This window comes from Lissotriton helveticus, chromosome 3_1, assembly GCF_964261635.1.
Source record: "Lissotriton helveticus chromosome 3_1, aLisHel1.1, whole genome shotgun sequence".
NCBI classification, from domain to species: domain Eukaryota; kingdom Metazoa; phylum Chordata; class Amphibia; order Caudata; family Salamandridae; genus Lissotriton; species Lissotriton helveticus.
The window spans coordinates 1,488,312,538-1,488,325,039 of NC_136061.1; positions in this window are offsets into that span (position 1 = coordinate 1,488,312,538).

A 12,502-nucleotide genomic window follows, 5' to 3' on the forward strand; every position below is an offset into this window, starting at 1 on the left:
GCTGCTGTCCTTCCACCCATCCTTGCTTCATCATTGACCCAGCCATGCACCATACCATATTCTTTCCTTCCCAGCCACCTCGGGGGCCAAGCAAATACATATCGTTCTTCTTTGCCAGCCATCATACAAGTTCGCGTCCCACTTACTTACACCCTTCTTTCGCTTTTCGTTCATCCCATCCATCACGTTCGTCTAAGAACTTATTGGGATTCTTCTCACCAAAAACTTCACAGCTAAGTCGAAGTACATTTCGTGGAGGCTACTACCTGGTTGATTTGTAATTGTAATACACCCGTGCAGAAAGCACACTATGCAGTCTTCAATCTCAATAAGTAAGGAATATATAGCTTACCTGTTTCCGCCACCACCGTTTGATCCCCCACAGGAACGTCCGCCGGCTCTTGTACCGCCTCCTCCCCAGAGGCCTCCGAGTCCTGGTCCAACACAGCCACCTCCGCGCTGGCCCCGTCACCAGATGTTACACCTACAAAGTACATTTAAGAATGTTAGAATACACCACTCACTACTATATAATATTTGGTCTAGGAGAAATGTTAAAAAAACAGAATACAATGTAATAATTTGTGACTGTCTACTCCATAGTAAAAATGTCCCATTTTCCAGGGAAGGCTGTTGTCTTGCTGCACTTTTATGCACAACTGATGAATGCTTGCTTTTGATTTTTAACACGCACCACTTTTTCTCCTAACAGACAGAAGCTTGACTCCTGAGTCCTAAGAACACGACCAGGATCAAGTTCAAACCAGGTGAGAGCTCGGCTCGACCACAAGAAATGTGTCCAATTAATCGTCAGCACTAACCACTTTTCCGTTTTCAGTTAAATAGTTTTATGACAAAGTAGATTTTAATAAATGTGTTTACTTTTAATAAAGCTTTTAAACTTAAATAGACTCTGTGGTTTTTGTTCCTCCAGACTAGAGTGGATGAGCTAAAGGTTTTGGAATTTTTGCAAGCATGAGTGCCTCTGACACTTCTTGACTGTGCTGTGACTCCGTACTACTCTCTTGTCCTGCGTACGATAATCTAGAGATCATTGGGGATCTATAATCGGTGACTTCGGGAGCTGAATGACTCTGCCACACTATCTAGTCAGTAAGGAGACAGTGCATAGAGGTTTTGCTGAATATAATGGGAGTCCAATGGAATTGCCAAATGTCCAATCTTAGTTAGCTACACAGATAGACTAATAAGAATAGTCTCGTAATACCACAGGGAGTCATATTCGAGGCAGGATAAGAATTTATATCCAGTCTACAAGAAGATCAAAGACGATTTAGAAAAAATCGAATGAGGAACGCTAGGAAAAAATAGGTACTGTTTATTAAAATGTAAACTTACTGGGGCCAGCAAAGGAGCCCTCGCCTGCCCGATCCTGGCCTGCATCCTCAGCACCCTCCTCCTGTGTCCTCTTGCCCTTGGGGGGAGCTGATGTACAACATGAAAGAAAGAAAAAACAGAAAACATGGATGAGATTTTTCAACCAAATCAAACATTTCAAAAGAACAATAACAACATATTTTGGAAAAATAGGAAATAGATAGACAACTATTCCACGGGATCTATCTCATGTGGTATACTACGTTATTCGTATTGCCTGATTTGCGGAACGTTGACTTAGAAAGTTCCTATGTAACTCAATAAACAGACTACTAAAGAGGTTTGCCTAGGCCTGGCACTGCAGGCAGCAGTGCGCAACACGTGACAGACAAAGTCCATCCTGCTTGCAGATCAGTGAATACTCAAACTATCAATCCACCCGCCACCACCGCCACTATTTCTTCTTATAGCCATGTGTCTAAAGGAAGGACTGGACGTCAGTCTGTTGGGGCTGATAGAAGTCCCTTGCGGAAGTTGCGGCTCATTTTCCTCCATTGTTGCGTGCCTTTTCTGACGCAGCGGCAGAACAAAAGACTCGCCATGGTGTTGGTGCGGCGTATATATTAAAAAAAAACACATATGGGCATATGGGCGATGCATCACGTTGTAAAGCCCTGCGCCATCAGGGGGCGTTCCGGCGCAAGGGAGGGCGTACCTGCGCAGGAACGAATCCTAAAAGTGGCTGAGGGAAATCTACAAGATGTCAATCAGTCACTTTTAGGACAATGATGCATGACTCAAACCCTGCGCGCTTGAAGCCGACGTACGGCTTGATGCTGCATTGGGGAGATAGGGTACCCCAGAGCATTGCTGGAGCTGCGCCATCGTTGGCACGCAACTCCAGCAATGCGCTGCCTTTACGGCACAGATGGGTAAGGCTTCTGTGATGTTTTGGGCCAATGGGTGGTGGTGGCATGGCACACAATTACTGCCGCATCCCTGCTACTTTGCAGGGATGCGCCGGTAATTGAAAATATGACCCTTACTGTCTAGCATTACGCAGTTCTTTTCTTTACACTACACTCATACATAATTTCTCAGGCCAATGAAATGCTTCTGAACACAACATACAAAACAAAGAAGCATAGTAGCAAGCAAGGCTACTGAGAAGGAGAGCAGTGCACCTGAAATGCATAGAAGATTTTGAAATATAATTTACCTCAATGTAATCGGCAGCATTATTGCTCTTGGTAAAGAACAAAGATTTGCAAATAACAGAGCAGGATAAAACAGAGTAGTAAATGTACTACTACTACTACTCACCAAGCCCGGGGACCTCTACGCCGAGCGCGTCCAGCAAGTCCCGCTCCCGGTCCATGACATCGGTCCAGCGGTGGGTGGCCTGGTTATATGTGCGCCGGACCCCAGAGATCTTGTACATGGCCCGGCACACCTTCTCCCACCGCTTGCGACGCTCCCGGATGCCATAGCCGGTCGCGATCTTGCCGCCTCCCAGGATCGTCTTGGGGAGGCGGCGCTGGACATGGAAGATCAGTGCCGCCACTTCCTCCGCGCTGAAGATCTCCCTCGGGACCACTTGCTCCCCCCTTAAACGCCCGCACGGGAGCCGGGCACGGGGTGCGGGACCCTTCCCCTTCTCAGGGTGCTTCCCGGCTCCCTTTACCATGGTCTGGGCAGAAATAGAGTTAAATGATAAACAAGAAATAGAATAGTGAAGAAGAAAAGAAAAGAGTTTAAAAAAGTAGTTTAAAAGTAACTAAAAGCTGCAGAAAACACAAAAATATAGAGCTAGAAAAATAGAGGGATAGATAATAAGTAAAATTAGATCAAAAAAACTTCAAACAAGCAAAGGATGGCAGAGATTGAGAGAGGATAGAGAAAGCATGCCCAGAACCATAGCAATGAATGAGAAACAAGATGGCCGCGCCCGTTCACGACCGCGTGGGTAAGTTCGCGCGAGATTTTCCTTGCGAGTACGCGCGAAATTGTACTAGCGAGCAGCACACTTTGCGAGATTACACATAGCGGGCGGAAACGGAATTACGTCACGCCAACAAGATGGCCGCGCCCGTGTACGACCGATAGGGTAACTTGGCAAACGTATAGCTAGAAGCGCCTCGCGAACACGCGCAAGATCACGCGAACATACACGTCGCAAAAAAAACAATTTTGTATTCGCACGTATTCGCGGCTTCCGAAATCGATCTCGCACGGATTCGCGCCCCAAAAAACGCGCGAAATTGCAGAAAAAAACGATTTTAGCTAAACTGAAAGCAATGAGCAGGTGCAAAAGTTCAAACTTAACATTAGTAACATTCAAGGTAGTGCTTCCTGATGGGCCCCTCCAAAGTTTGCAACTATTCTATGACCCTGCTATGACCCAAACAGCAGGCTCATAGAATAGCTACAAGTAGACCATAAAGGTCCTGTGAAAAAAAAATTTCACTGCAACAAAAAGCAAATTACAGATAAGGAAGGAAGCAGGTGCCAGCCAGACTGGAACTTTCTAAATAACTGACACATTAATGAAACACAAATTAATTGATGGCAGTTGAAGAAGGGCAGGTGTGCTTGCTTTTTTCAACCACCATAATCTACAGTGATAAATAAACCTAATGGGTGGCAGTGAGGATGTACCAGAGGGTGGCATGGGTGACCCAGAGGGTGGCAGTGGTGAAACAGATGGTGCTGTGAACCTGTGATGATAAACCAGACGTTGAAACAACATAGTCGCGGCCGTTGCGAGCCGAAAAGTAAGTTCACAATTGCGAACTTGTCCCAAAATCGGCGCGAACGCGCGCCAACACAAAAAACGGGAAAATCCGCAAATCCGCTAGAGTTCGCGGATCTTCGCGGATTGCGAATCCGTAAATCCGCAAGTTCGCGTACGCGAGATCCGCTAGATCCGCCCATGCTTAGTTGTCAGGGTCGAGAGCGACTATTATTGCTTGGCGGCAAGATCAAACTCCCAACTTAATACATTGGCCTCGCAACAGTGACCGTCTGGCTATGAGCAGTGCAGGGCATGCACAGACAATATGTTCCATAGATTCTGAATGATAGCCACACAATCTGCATTCCGTGCTAGTACACGGCCGCCGCCATTATGGGAGGTTCATCAGAAAGGGCCATTCTCCCATCCTCAGGGCTAGAAACTTACGTTTCCAATAAAGTGCGTATGTGCTTGACAAGTAGAGCGGCTGAACACCCACTTTAAAATTGCCAATTACAGCCCAGGCGTGCCTCCTCTTTGAGAGTATCACCCTGTCCGAGTGAAAGGACCACAATCTAACAGATTTTTTGATGGCGGACTTTATCACCGGAAGAGATGGATTAATGTCCTAGAGGTCTTTTGCGCCTAGTATCTGTAGGCTGTAACCCAGGAGTTGCGGATTCTTGTGGCTTGTCTGTTTTTGCTGTATTTCCTGCCAAAGTCGGGCCTCCAAGGAACCCTCCTGGGCAAGGCGCAGTCTATGACAAAGTTTAACGAATGCACCTGCCTCCACTCCATGCTGATCTTGGAGACCCAATTCAAGTCTCACTTGAGCTGGCGAGGCAGATTTTGGCAATCCAAAGGCTCTTTAAAAAATGTTTGTTGTTAACTTGTTTATTAATATACTGGTTGTGCCTTTGGTGATCTCATGGCCATACGTCAAAGAGTTGATTACTTTGGCTTTCATTACTTTCAGCATGGGTGTTAAACTGGGACCTAATAACTGTTTTGCCAACTTTGCAGCAGCCACGTCTAGTGACAGAGCTTTGATTTTGAATGCTTCTTTGTGCTTGATGAAGGAGCCTCTTCTATCCAGAAAGATGCCCAGGTATTTGTAGCTGGGGGTTGAATCTAGCTTTGTTTTGTTGAAGTACCACCTTTCTGTTGACCTTTTTTGCTTCCCAAAAGAGATGGTTTTAGTTTTTGACAAGTTAAGCTCTAGATGGTTTCTTGTCGTATAGGGTAGTAATTCATCCAGTAATCTCTGGAGACCCACTTTTGTGTGGCTTAAAAGCGCCAGATCATCGGCGTAAAGCAAGTTGGTGATGCGTGTCCCGTCGAGTTGGGGAGGGTGGCAGTTTACACTGTCGAGAACTGGAGAGAGATCGGATATAAACAAGTTGAAAAGAAGTGGGTCAATACACACCCTTGTTTGACTCCTGTTTCAGTTTGGATGTTCCTGGAGACATGGCAGCCTTCGCCTAGCTTGATTCTTATCCACGTTTCCGTGTGGAGTTGAATTATTGCCTGAAGAAGAGGCTTGTGAATGCCCCATGATTTTAGTTTCTGCCATAACAGGCCCCTGGGCACACGTTGGAAGGCTGCTTTGAAGTCTACAAAGCAGCAGTGCAGCTGGATATGTTGGCAGGTTGCTTTTTCCATCAAGACGGTTAGCATTAGCAAATTGGTTGAGGTACCGGTATTAGCCACGAAGCCCGTCTGGTTGAAGGGAAGGCGTCCGGTTGATTCGGTCCAAGCCTGTAGCTCCTCCAATAGAATATTAGCAAAGTACTTCGACTCCACATCAAGAAGCGCTACCATTCGGTAATTTTTTGGCTAATTTCTCTTCCCGCCTTTGAAGATTACGTGAATGACTGCACCTCGCCAGGATTCTGGGACCGTGTTGTTTAGACTGCAGTAGAGAAATAAAGGAGTCAAGTATTCTGACCATAGGCTAATATCAGATTTAAACATGGCTTGAGGGAGGCCGTTCGGGCCGGGGGCTCCGTCGGCTCTGGCTTTCCTTATGAAGCTTGAGATCTTTTTTTTTTTAAGGCATCCGGCGACACCGTGGGCTCTAGTGAACTATCACTCCATTTCATTGGTTCCTTGTGTATCTGATCTTCAGATGGAATGACTACAGGCCAAGCCCGCCTCGAACTCTCCAGTCCCGGGAGAAATCTCAAGGGGTTGACAGGGCCGGCAGAGTGAGTGCTGTTTGTGTTGGTGTCTCTGAAGTGAAGAGATAAAAACTTACACCAAACTGCTTCGCTGATGTTTGCGTTACCATATCCACTTGCACTTTGTTTACTCCTATTTACAAGAGACCAGAATTGCTTCGGGTTAGGATTTTTACTTTCGTGGATCAGCTTCAGCCAGAATTGATCTTCTTTTGTGTGGCGATTCTGAAGGCAGCTTGAGCTTGTTTATAATTATTGAAATAGGATTTATTGCTGGGGATCTTTCTTAATTGGTGGAGTGCACGATTCCTCTCGGTTCTTAATTTCCTTGTGGCTTTTGAGATGTAGAATTGAGAAATTTGGTTTCTCTGGCCCCTCCTTATTGGAAGTTCATTGAGAAGGAGTTTTTTAAGAGAGGTCCAGCCACTGACAACATGAGTATTTAGCTCTAAAGAATTTTGTAATAAGGTTCTGCTTTTTGCCGTCAGGGATGGGGCAGAGGAATCTGACCAGTTTATCCTCTTTAAGTCCTCTGTGTGGCTGCCTGAATGGGAGTGGGCCAGTTCTTGGTGATATGGGTTGCTGGTGGAAAGTGTTATTATTTGTGCTCGGTGGTCGCTCTCTCCTTGTGGAGCAATTTGATAGTTCTTGATCCAGGGCAGTATTTCTCTGCTCCCTAGGGTAAAGTCCAAAAACAAAAGGGATCTACCATCTGACCGGGTCCATGCGGGAGGGATGTCAGAAGAAAAGCGCCCATTCAGTAAGGTAAATCCTAAGCTGTAGAATTGCATTACCACATATTCACCCAATGTTGATGATTTGTTTCCAACAGGAACTGACTGGGATGCAAAATGTGGGAGAGTTCTAGGGAAGTCGGGTCCTGGATCGTCGTAAAGATTGCAGAAAAAATTTGTGTTGAAATCACCTGAAATTATACCTGGTGTACTGCCATACTTGCCTATTAGATCGCAGATGGAATTGATCAGGCTGTCCATTTTGGATTTTTTCTTAGTAGTGCAGGGGGAAATATAAACATTGAGAATGAGCAGCTCAGGGTCCATGAGTGAACTTCCCAAGATTATTCCAGAGAAACAATCCTCCTCAAATTTAATCTGTAAAATTCCATTTGGGTAATTTTGTCGATACATAGATCGAGAGACCGCCACTTGGTCTATTGAACTTGGACTGCCTGGTAGCAGGAGTCATAAACTCCAGATAGCCCACTATTAGGATGCTTTCTCCTGCCCATGTCTCCTGTAGAAGGAGGATGTTGTGTTCTTTTAAAAAATCCAGGATGGCGGGAGATTGTTTTTCCAGGCCAAATCCGTTGATGTTCTAGGAGCATATCATCAGACTATGGTTAATGGGGGTTCAATCGGTCTGGTTACTGGATAGAATCCCCGGCAGCCATAGCCAGTCTGTTTCACCAAGATTTTGTTGGTCAAATGCTTGGATAGTGGTTCCAGTTGGAGAACTGCCTCTTGCGGACCTCAATACTGAATATGGGGTTAAGGAGGAGCTAAAAGTGCCTGCCTGGTTGTGTACCAATATTGAGGGGTAACAAGGGGCACTTGGTATTGATATTGTTATACCCCAGGTTTTTAATTGGTCGTTTTTTGTCAAGACCAAATCCCGGATTGCCGGTGATACCAGTGTTACTTGTGTAGCTTCGCCCGTATTGGATCCAGTGAATGGAACAAATTTGATAGCGATTATCTCTCTTGATTGTAGATGATTTAGATCTGATAAGGATTTGAAGAGTTTCAATATATTCCCTCGGTTAAGGATGTCATGGGGGCCCCTTGAAGTAAATTCTGGGATAAGCAGCAGTATGGTGCTCTCGTTGCTGCTTTGGGACTCACTGGGCTCATTGACCATTACTGGCTGTTTTTGCTTTAGTTTTTCCTCGAGGTGCTTTCTTGAATATGTGGGTATGGTGAATGATAAAAGGGGCAATTCTTTATAGTTGGTGTTAGAACTGGGGGTCTCTAATTGGCAGAGGTAAGTACCTTTGACCAAGTAGGGACCCTTAATTCTAGTCATGGTGAAGGAATACACACTGTAGATAACCCCTGTTCACCCCCTAGGTAGCTTGGCACGAGCAGACAGGCTTATCCCCAAGGTAATGTGTACAATATTTGCACCTAACACATACAGCAATCCTGCAACACACCACAAACTGGGACCACACAGGTAGGTATATGTAAAAATATATCTTTATCTAGTTTCAGCAGTAAAAATAAACAGTTACAAGAGGATTGCTCTTAATCGCAGGTTGCACTTAATCTTGATGGTTGCACTTAACTTGTTAGGAAGTTCTCTCACAGGAATAACTCAGCTGTGCTGTAGGGCCAAAGTCAGCTCTTAGCTAACTCTAGCAGTATTTAACCAGGTTACCCTCACCGTGGCGCTTCCTCTGAAGCCTCAGCATAGTAGACAGCTCGAGCACAGCCCCGGCCGGTCCCGTCAGCTCTCCCGCCCGCTCTCGCTAATCCAGCGAGCGGCGGGGAGCTAATGCGGCACTTCTTCACTGGGACGACAGGCCGGGGGTGAAGAACACACACGCGTTGCTCCCTCGGCGAGGATGGGTCTCCCTTCCGCTTCGAGCGCGGCTCCGGCGTTCGTTGACAAGGCTTCCTCAGGACAGACCAATGAGGTCGCGGATCCACAGATGAGCCTCTGCATACACCCGGGAGTCAGCCAATGACAGCGCGGCTCCCGGGACAAGCCCCTGATGATGCTGAGCCGGCAGCCAATCAGTGCGCGGCCTCGGAGATGACGCGGTGGCGCTGGGCCAATCCCAGCGCGGCGTTTACTGGGGGGGCTCGTTTCCTTTAGCCAATGGGAGCGCGGTGGCTCCGGCCAGGGACGGCGAACTTCTTAGGGTGTTTCTGGCCCCGGGCCTCGGCGATAAACAGGCGGCAAGTGATTTTCGAGGGCGCGGGTCACAGCAAGACCGCCCTCACGGCCACACGATCTTGTTGGGGCAGAGCTCACAAGGGGAGGCACCACGGACCTCCGACCCTCGCAGAATATGTGCCGATGAGCACACCGATCTCTGCCCACGATCAGCAGCTGGACATAAATCACGCACCAGGCCAAAACAGCACGATCTTCACAGCGTAGTTCAGTTTCTGTGGAACCTTTTGACCCTGGGTTCCAGGACAGGAGGCCAGCTCTTCTCAGGCCCTTGGAGATTCAGTCTAAGACACAGCACACAGCAAAGTCTTGATAGTCACAAGCAGGCAGCGGCACAGCACACAGTAAGCCCTTCTTCTCTCCTTCAGTTGAACAGCAGAACAGGTCAGCCCTTAGAGCACACAGCAAGGCAGTCTTCCTTCAGTTCCTTCAGCGGTCCTTCTTCTGGCAGAGGTTCCTCTTGATTGTAGAATCTAAAAATCTGTTGTCAGGGGTCCTTCTCTTATACCCCAAAAAGTCTTTGAAGTCTTAGTGCAAGTGGGCCGTGAGCCCGGTCTAAACCAGTTCTGGGTGTTGCTGGAGCCCTTGGGCTTCCTGGCTTCTTCTTTCCTTTCAGCGTGAGGGGCAGAGGTGACAGTCGCCCAGCAGGAGGTGGAGCCAGCATTGTGGCAGGCAGGCACAGCCCTATTCACTCCCAGGTGCTATCTCCTCCCACCACTCTAGTTGCAGATGCAGTCATTCAACCACGGGCTGACTCAGACAACCTCCTGGGGGCTCCCCAGCCCCTGTCACCCTCAAACCAGACAGTCAATCCACAAGCAGGCCCAGGCACACAGAAAGGTTAGACAAGAGAACAGCCACTTTCTAAAAGTACTGTTCTCAAACACAGAATTTAAAAACAACCTTTCCTAAAAGATGTGTTATTAAATTCTGAGTTCAGGGATATCAATCACTTATGTCCCATCTTGTTCCTATGAGAAGATAGGCTGGTATCCATTGGGACCAGCCTCCCCCATGTTAGTCTATTGAGCAAGATAACCTTGCAGCAGTGAGCACACAAAATGGCTGCTGCTCACTACCAGAGCATGTTACCTGCACAAGTACACGCTCTACCTTTCCTATACACTGCACCCTGCCCAGGGGGGTACCTTGAGCCTTCCATAGGGGTGACCAATGTGTACATAAAAGGAAGGGTTAGGCCCAGCCAGTGGGGACACTGGCCAGGGGGACATGGCAGTTCACTGACTGCACACAGGCACTGTGGTGGCAGGCCTGAGACACCCTTTTAGGGCTACTTATGTGGGTGGCGCAATCAACGCTGCAGGCCCACTAGTAGCATCTGTCATCACCAGTTCTGGCACACACAGTGCACTTTACTAGGGACTTCATGGTGACGCAAATATGCCAATCAGGTATACCCAATCAATATGATAATTTACACAGGGAGCACTTACACTCTGGCACTGATCAGCGGTGGCAGAGTGTCCAAAGCATCTAAACTAGCAAAAACGAAATCCAGCACAGCATCAAAAATACAGGAGGCAGAGGCAAAAAGATAGGGGAAAAGCACGCCAAGGGTGTCAGGTCTAACAGTTGGTATTTAAGGATTGTTGGAGACGACTTTTGTTAGTGGACACCGATTTGCGACGGCTTGCTGAGTTGGTATCGTGCTTACGACCTGATTCTATAACTGTGGTCTTTGTACATAGGTTCTCCTCGACAATAAGAAGATGAGGGAAACTAGTTTCCTGGGCTGGCATGCGAATAGTTACTGGACAATGTTGCTCTGCTTTCGATACTGGGAGCTTGGAAAATTATTGTATGGAACTAGAATTTACTTGTGTGGATGGCAGGAGAGGGTTTCCCAGAATTTGAGTTAGCGCTGACAGCTGAGGGGTCCCAGTTGATGGTTCTGCCTGAGTGGACAATTGGTTCAATAATAATTGTGGGTTTGTCGGATCTCCTTTAAAAAATAATGCCGATACGGCCAGTGGAACGTTTCCTGGGGGTGCTTGGTCGCTCCTAGGAGAGTAACTTATATTTGAGTTTCTTATCGCAATTTTTAATTTATTCCGTCTTTTTCGTTGTCTTTTCTTTACCCTTTTCGACAATTGATGTAAATTATGGTTTCTAGTTGGTTCGAAGGTGGGTAGTTTAGCTACTGCTGATTTTATGGTGGTTGGTGAAGTTGAACTGGAGTGGACTTTCGGGCAGGATGACTCATGTGCTTGGCTTGAAGCCTGAGTTGAGGAAACTGGCAACTTGAACTCTGAGGGTTTCTTTATTTCCGTTAGGACGGCTGAAAGGAATTGGGGCAAAGATGAGAGGGAATCGATTATAGGGGAGCAGCAGCACACTGATTGCACCAGTTGAGTTTGGGCTTGAGCTTTTTTGATAAGATCGTTGAGCGCCTCCAATTTTTGGTTGATCCCAGCAGTGTACACCGCAAAAGTGTTTAGCAGGTGCACCTGCATATCCATCTTATCTGAGTGATATGTTAGTACCGCTGACAATGTTTCAAAGGTTTGTAATAATTGGGCCCATAGATTATTAAGGTTAGCCGAGGGAGGACTGTCCTGCCTTTCGGGCTCTTTTGATTCGGTATTGAAGAACAATAAGTCCAGAGAGTTATTAATTTTGTTGATGTTTGACCCTATTCGGGTGACCTTTTGATCGGCTTCTTCCCCTTGATTTTCCTTGTCCAGAGAGTAATCTGCTTCTCGTAGAGCTGGGATACTAAAAAATGCTTATGGTTGGGCCCCGGCCTGTGATAATGAGGCTTTTGAACTCTTTTGTGGCTTATACAATTTAGAATCGATTGAAGGGTAAAGTACAGATGGGGAAAATAGGCTTAAATTTAATAATGGTTGAAAAGTTGGTGGATCGACATTGCTGTGCGATGATCCATTGAATGAAGCTTGTTCTAGCAGAGTTAAATCATGGGCTGAGGGTTGGAGGGGAGCCTGTTGAGGTTGGCTGAGATCCAGGGTTTCTAGGCCGCTTTTACAGAAGGATTCTGTTGTTGATAATAAAATGTTAGATTGCCCTAGGTCGAAATGCCCTCCCTCAACACTGTGGATCGTTGGCTGAACCGTAATTTGGTGTGGCCATAGCTCGGAGGCTACCGGGGCGAGTACCTGCCGAGAGGGAAGTGCCTGTTTATCCTGAATGCTTGTAGGGTTCTTCCTTTTTTTTTTTAAAAGACCTTTATTCACAATTGCACATTGACACAGCGCTTAGGCTACAACCCTGGGGGCCGGCCGCGATAAGTATAGCAACAAGCAACGGTACCGGAGATACATAGCCAACCAGCCGACACCCCTGAGGTCCG